The sequence below is a fragment of the Papio anubis genome, chromosome 6, assembly GCF_008728515.1.
Source record: "Papio anubis isolate 15944 chromosome 6, Panubis1.0, whole genome shotgun sequence".
Taxonomy (NCBI): Eukaryota; Metazoa; Chordata; class Mammalia; order Primates; family Cercopithecidae; genus Papio; species Papio anubis.
In genome coordinates, this window is record NC_044981.1 from 68737423 (window position 1) to 68745693 (window position 8271).

Genomic DNA, 8271 nt, shown 5'->3' on the forward strand with positions numbered 1-8271 from the left:
AATAAATAAATGAAATACTACATCAAATGGAAAGCATCCACATTGAATTCTAAACAAATAAAATGGAATAAGCAAAATTGAGTCAGGGAGCAAGAAGTATTTATTTGAAGCCCTGTGATATGCCTGATACTGTTTTAAGTGCCCAGGAATGCATGAAAAACATATAAAAATAATCCCTGCCAATAAAGAGTGTTAAATCTAGATTGAAAAATTATGTGTAGAAAATAGCTCAAGAACAATGTAGGAAATGACAAATTTCTTTTAGTAGGTACAAACTTAAGTACAATATGATCAGACTATAAATTTATTGTAGGTTCAGTTAGGAAAGTGAAGTTGCAGTAGGACCAAGAAACATAAAATCGAAGAATCAGTTTCCTACTTTCAAGACACATTTGAAGTCTTGCTCATTGTTGGAAGAAGATACACGGATTCTAAATATGTTTAATATGTTTTACTAAACTTATTTAGGTACCATTGGTCATGTTGGGAGGGAGTAACTCCCAACTTAGGCCAAATGCTCAGTGGGGAAACATCCTACCTTGGCAGGAGAACAAGACGAAAGGTGAAACAATAAGGCATTTTCCAGGTTCAACCAAGTTCCATGTAAACTGAAGAAGCTAGGGTGAGAGCAAGACAGAATTGTAAAAAGATCAAATGAAAAAGAATTTGTGCACTGACTTGCCTCTGTGACTCATTTGAGAGTGAAATTGTTATCACATAAGCCATTTCCTGAAGTTTTAAAAAACATCAGGCCCATCTTTGAACTCTGGTTTATCTACCTCCAAAGTCTGTGTTCCGGCATCCTTCATCTTCCAACAAAGAGCCCCGGGAGGTGTTGTTGGGAGAAATATATCATGAAATTGCTTGAGGCACTTCTAGGAGACAGAAGACATTGTGGAACTAGCAGTAGAGCAGAGAGATTCAAACTCCAGTGAATCAAAAATGGTCTAGGAGACAACTGGGGCTGGTGGTGACTGTGGAAAGTATACTCATGTCTCAGAGGACCCCTGGCTAATCAGCCTCTGCCAACTGTTGTCATAAGGAGATGTGGGTATACTTAGTCCTCCAGTGTTTCAAGAGGAACCAGACATCTAATTGTTCATGTAAAATATCTCTCATATTTTAAATGCTGGTATTTATTCATTTGTTTTTAAAAATAAAAATATTCTATAGGTCAAATAAAACATATTTCTGGCTGGTAATTGGTCTATGATTCAGGAGCTGGCAAACCTGAGATGGTGTGCCATGCTAAGCAAGGCTCATAATTTGAAGGTTTCTTGTTTCAGCTCTTCTTTTACTTGAGAAAGCCTTTAGGGAGACAAGGGTTATCTTCCTTTGTGCTTTTGACTTTCAGGAGAATGGAGCTATTCTGGAGAGAGAATGGCAATGGATTAAAGGCTCCGAACCTGCCTAGGTCTCAATCAAAGAAACCCGAAACAGCCATTGGACCCCATTGCTAATCCCTGTGCAGTCTATAGTTACACCTGGAGTGTCGACTTTTATAGGTAGAGGTAAGCTTTATATACCTTCATTGTAACTAGGCCAGGTTGAGACAGAAAGTGAATACCCAAGAAACACCCTAATGCTCACAAAACCATTTAATGTAGATCTAGGCATATGAAATGGATAATATTTGATTGTTTTTGACCTTAAAAGAGTCAATTTCATATTATTGTTACTGGCTCAAAGCCATTTCCTTTCTCAGATACTAGCCCATATAAGCAGATTTGTGAAGTCATCAGAGTTTGTTTTTGAAGAAATTTAGCGTGATGGTTAAAAGTATGGGGCTATGGAGCCAGGTTACCTGGGTTTGAATACTGGCTCTCCTACCTTCTAGCTGGTTTGCCTCAGATTCCTTATCTGTACAATAGAGCTAAAAGTAGAAACTACCCTATTATAATATGTTTGAGAAGGCCAGAGGCATTATTTCATGTAAGACTTAGAGGTACAAGCATCACAAGGTATGCTCTTGGCAAACGAAAGTTATTATTTTCATTTTCTCTTTCTTCACTTGCCTGATTTGGTTGATTAGGAGTCCTTTCCTGTTATGCCTTACCCAGTCTAATTTTTCCATTCAAAATGACCTCATTTATATCCTTATCCAAATTTCTTACCCATCAATCCTAACCTTGGTTGACACAAGAAACACAATTGGATAAATATGACTGATGTTAGCTTACTAGGTAACTTTTCCCAGTAGCATTTTCATTTTAAACACTGGAAGAAGCTTGAATCTATATTTTTAATAACTACCTCAGGTAAATTATTATTTCCAGTCAAGTTTGGGAACACTGTTTTAAACCAAATAATGCAATTTCTGATGATGGCACACCATCCTCTATGATTGACACATTTTCTTCTCCTTTCTTTGGGGGAGTTTGCATATGCACTTCTAATGCTCCCTAAATAACAAACATGGGCAACTTTCTTCTCCACCTACACAGATAATCTGAGATCTTAATTTTAAAATTAACTGCGAAGTGCACCATTTCCTCTCCCCACCCAAATTAGTTATTCTGCCTTAAAGTCTTCAAGGAAAAGATCTTGCTTGTATTGTTGCTCATACAAATACTTTTCAGATTAGTGCCATTCAAAGTGAGGAGGAACAGGAGCATTTGCACCATCTGAAAACATGATAGACATGCAGGATTTCAGGCCACATCTCAGATCTAATTGACTCAGAATCTGCCTTTTAACATGCACACTAACGTTTGAGAAGCACAGGTTTAAACTGTAAGACCTTGCTGATACACATTTAATTTATTCAATATAGTTTAGTTGGCAGTGAACTTTATAAAACCTCTTCTGTGTTCTTGATATTATTATTATTATTAGAAACAGAGTTTTGTTCTTGTTGCCCAGGCTGGAGTGCAGTGGCATGATCTCGGCTTACCACAACCTCTGCCTCCCGGGTTCAAGTGATTCTCCTGCCTCAGCCTCCTAAGTAGCTGAGATTACAGACATGCACTACCATGCCTGGCAAATTTTTCTTTTTTCTTTTTTTTTTGTATTTTTAGTAGAGGCGAGGTTTCTCTGTGTTGGTCAGTCTGGTCTTGAACTCCCGACCTCAGATGATCTGTCTGCCTTGGTCTCCCAAAGTGCTGGGATTATGGGCATGAGCCACCACACCCAGCCTCTTAATATTATTTTTAAGGTAATATAGTGTTTTATATTTTGACAATATTTTAGATGAAAGCAAAAGCATTATGTTGCATATTTCTATCTGTAGAGAGCCTTTTCTGTATGTTAAATCTTCCTACACATAGGTAACACTTTAAGCAGTGCATTTTAGCCAGACAGTAACCATGTAGCTAACCAACCACCATGAACATTGGCTCAGTGAAAGGGCTGAGCATGCCTTCCATACATGGCAACTTACAGAAAAAACACATGAATGCGATGTGGATTTTCTATTTACTTGACATACTGGTGCTTTCTTTGCAGACTACGTCTCAGCCACCTCTCTTTAGCATTTTGATAAAAAGTTACACAGAATATCTAAAACGAATTTAGATCAATGACATTTGCTTACTAGACAGTAGTACTCATTTCTCCATGTTTAGTAGGGAGAGCAATTCACATTTAAAAAATTATGCTGACTTAGATACATGTAATAAAAATTAACATTTTCTTTTTATCTCCTTAATCTTCACCTCTCACTTTCCACCTTCCAGCCCCCGATCCTCTCATGTAGCATATGCCCCGTTACAGTACTTGCTTATTTAATATTTGTTGAGTTATAAAAGAATTGAGTTTCACTCATGACTGTGCTGCTGGTCCTGTGTCAGTCTTTTCAGTTATGTCTAAGTACACATATAATGCTGGTGGTCCACATCATCTTTATGCAAGAGTCATCCAGCTCTCTGTGGACACTCATTAGACACTTATTGAGAATGAGGTTTTTTTTTTGCAGAGCATGTCTCTTTGAGAAGAAACATGAGCATGGCAACATGCTCGTATGGATTTTTAGTCTATTTTGAGGATCATCCACCTCTAAGTGACTCGGATTAAAAATATGTTATTTCATGAAATAAAAAGAAGCTGTTGACTCAGTGTTTAGAGAGTGTATGTATTCTACCAGAAAGGTAATCAGCTTCTCTGAGTCATCCATACTCTCGAATGGAACATATGCCAGGAAAGGGGGATGTCCAGATCAGTTTTATTTACAGAGGATCACAGGGTTTAAATAAAGGCAATCACAAATCATTGGTATTCCTGTCTTTACTTTCTACAACCATAACCTCTCTACCCATATTTATAAGTCAAATCTATATGGAGAATTAGCTTATTTAAAATAGAATTTTAACAAATACAAACAACAACCCAGAAGTGGAATTGTTTTTATTAGTCTTGAAATTGACTTGGGGATGTCTTTGCCATCAGATTATTGTTAGTATGACACCATTAGAAGGTTCAAAATATGGTGCAGCACAAAGCAAAGCATGTAGTCAACTCAAATTGTGATGGTGCAGAGCATGACACTAAGTATGTAAATATCAGTATTGTTTTACTTTATAATAGCCATAAAATTTTTCATAGCTTTTTTACTGCCACATGTGGGTTTGGATTAAAAAAAATTCTCTTGTATTTTAAATTCAAGCAGGTTCCAAATCACAAACATCTGGAGAAGAGTTTTCTTGAAAGATTATTAATTTCACGGTACTTTATTTTCAGAATATTTTACATTTAAAAACAAAATCAACTATATATTTCAACACAAAGAAAGCAGAATGAAGTTCATTATGTGGTGAAATGCCAAGACCAGATGTTTTTAAAATGATCTTGGACACTCAGTTTCTAAGAGCATAGAAAAGTATTAGCAAAACCATGTTTAAACTGAAAACTCTGATAAACAAAATTGTTTTTATATTTTTCAGTTAGAAAATGTAATACATGCACCATTGAACCATTGTGAATTATAAACTTAAACTTTTTTTTTGAAAGGAAGGAATGCTATCCATGACGATGCAAAGCTGCGAACCCCTCATGATCTATTGTTAGATCTATTGCCTCTTCTAAAGGAAGTCTACAGCTGTGCTGTTCAATATGGTATCCACTGTATATAAGGGGCAATGGCCACATAAAGTTTGGCTACTAAGACTAAAGAAATCCATTTTGAAATTTTATTTAATGTTAATTAAATTAAAAATTTAATAGCCACATGTGAACATGTGACTAGTGGCTATAATATTGGTAAGTGCAATCTTACACAATAAAAAAGAAAGAACTCTAGTTCCTAGGAAATCATTTTTGGCTTTTTAGTGCCTGAAATTTTGGGAATAGATTGCTATATCCCAGTTGGGCTCTTAGATTTTTCCAGACTAAACAGATTAATGTAGATGAAAGTTTAAGCACAGTCTGTGACAGTGAAGTGGTATGTATGCTCACTCAATTACTTTACTACCACAGTTGTTAATGTTTCTACACAGGCATCTTTCCTTCCAAATTCCCTGGCTTTCTAAGAAGTTCACACACAATTCTGCATGTGGGAGAGCAGCTTTGGTGTGAGTTTCTCATTGCTCTTGGCTCCACTTCACATTTGACTTCTTTCAGGTAATGACTCCCCTGAGTTATCTATTTGAGTAGGGAGGGAAGGCCAGGATTGCAACCATATCCCATATCTTTCATTCAGTCTCTAGAGATTAAAGGGCTATGTAAATAGGATTTCCATTCATGCTGAAAATGACTAGGAGATAAAGCCACAGGCACACATCACAAAGAAATAAAGCGGAATAAAGGCAGACAAGTAATAGAAGCCTAAAGAGTCAACCAAACTATTGAATAAAATATATTCACTAATCCTGGAGAAAATACATGTTTAATACTCTAAGTTAGAAGACATGAAGGTAAAAAATTTGACCAAGGAATGTATGAATCAATCAGATTTTACTGGCGCAGGGAATGTTTTGAAGAGTAATTTCAATATCTTATGTAATAATGAAATGCACTCAGAGAGAATAAATGAGTTGACTCAGATCACATGTGTATGGAAAGAGCTCTGGTCTATACTGTGAGTCAAAAATGACTAGGCTAGTGGTTTTAATTGATAAAACATTTCATATTTCTTTAATATTCTGCAGAGAATGCCACTTACTGTTGTTTCTGAAGTGACCTGAAGGACAGTGGAGAGCCAACCTAATGCAGGAATGTCTCTTGTCTCTTTTCCCAGCGCTCTCTCCAGAAGGGAAAATCCCCAAACAAGTCTTCAAATATGAGCTTTTCAGCTATCCATAATAACCTATAATTTCAAGCTTTTTAAGGTCATTCTGGGAGAGAGGTTTAAGATGAGAGAATTCTTTTTCCTTTTGAAAAAAGAAACCTCTGGTTTTCCAAACATCTCATAAACCTCTGGAATTCTTTGGAGTGAGCCAGAAGTGGAAAAAGTAACTGAAACTGCTTGGGAAAAATTAGTAGTAGCTGCTGAAAAGAGCATTTATCAGTAATCCAGACATTGAGGACGTTTAGACTTTGTTGAACAGGCAGTTTGTGGCAAGAAATGACTGGATTAGGGGCATTGCTGGTCAGGCAAGCTGGGCTAGAAGTGGCTGGGTTGTATTGGTTTCCTAGGGCTGCTGTAACCAAGTACTACACACGAGGTGGCTTAAAACAGTGTAAATTTATTCTCTCACAGTTCTGGAGGCCAAACCAAGTTGTCCTCAGGGCCATGCTTTCTCTGAAGGCTATAGAGGAGAATCTGTTCCATGTCTTTCTCTTAGCTTCTGGTATTGCTGGCAATCCTTGGTGTTCCCTGGCTTGTAAATGTGTACATCAATCTTGACCTCTGTTACATGACGTTCTGTCCTGCAGTGGTATCCTCTCCTCTTCAGCATGTGTCAGTCTTATGCAAATGTACTTACCCACACGGTGACATCTAGTGGGTCTGAACATAGGTAGTTGAATCCTCTTGAATGCTGGAATCTCTTGATGGTTTGACTATCTCTTTATTTGAGGATCATAAGCCTATGTGTTTCCAAGGAATTTTGCTGACACTGTGGAGCTATCAGCATGAAATGAGGCTGATATTAGTAGCTCTGTGAACGTAATAGATGGAAACTATATTTGACCTGTTTTTTTTTTTTTCTTGGAAAGCCAATAAAATTTCACACAAGCCAGGATGGAACATGAGACACAAGTCATTTCCTCCACCATTAATATCTTTAAGCCATAAGAGAGGCAAAGTCTCATCTGAAAGAGACTTCACATACTTGTGTATAAAGTTTTCTTCATTAAATGTGACTCTTAAATGGAAAAACAAAGGTATGTTTTACTCAGAGTCCTCTTCAACTTTTCTTTCGTCACCCTCTTCCTCCCCCGCCGACAGCTTTGTTTTCATTCCTTAAGAGCTATTTGTCTTATCCACAGTGGATGGATCATGTTTTCAAGAGCTTCTGCATATGTAGTCACAATCCTAAGGGAAAGTTTATTGAGATGTTCAAGTATGGTTTGGTTTAAATGTTTATAATTATATATATTTATGTGTGTGTGTGTATATATATATATATATATATATATATATATATATATATATAGAGAGAGAGAGAGAGAGAGAGAGAGAGAGAGAGCTGATATGAATGAAGAACCACAGGTCAAATTTTAAACATTAGGTGAATAACATTAAACAAGTAGAAATGTTTGTTTCTTGTGAATGTAGTCATTGGTTCAAATGTGAATGTTAATGTATTATCAGATTACTGTGTAATGCTTTCAAGGGGGCCAGGAAATAAAGTAACTGCTTGTTCTAAGATAAATGGTCTCACAAAAGACATGCTACGCTTTGTATTTTCTTTCTGAGAACCTAGCAAAACAAAAATAGTCTTAGCCAACCATTTTTAATTTTTGCAACTATGTAAATTTCAGCATGAGAGCTTTCTCAGAACTTGAATCATAAAATATCATTATTAAAAAAGAAAATAGCCAGACCATTTTCTTGCCTTTTCTTCCTCAGTTTCCCAAGGTGAACTATTGTTGGGCTTACATTCAGGCCTAAACGTAGTCTGGGTCCTAAGTCAAGAGTTTCCTTGCACAGCAGCTCATCTTTTTGCAGGGCATTGAGTTACACTGTGTTGGGTACAACCTTGGTGAGCCAAAGCCTCCCTTGGTTGTTGGCCCAGTCAGACATTCATGTAGCTTCCTCGTGTCATATGCTAGTTTTTCTATAAAACAGATGGTAGTCTGCCTTCTTGACTGAAGCCCTGGTGCCTTGGTTAATTCTTACAATCCTCTTTCCAGGGAGTTTGATCCTGTTCTCTGAACTCCCACGTTCTGGCTGAG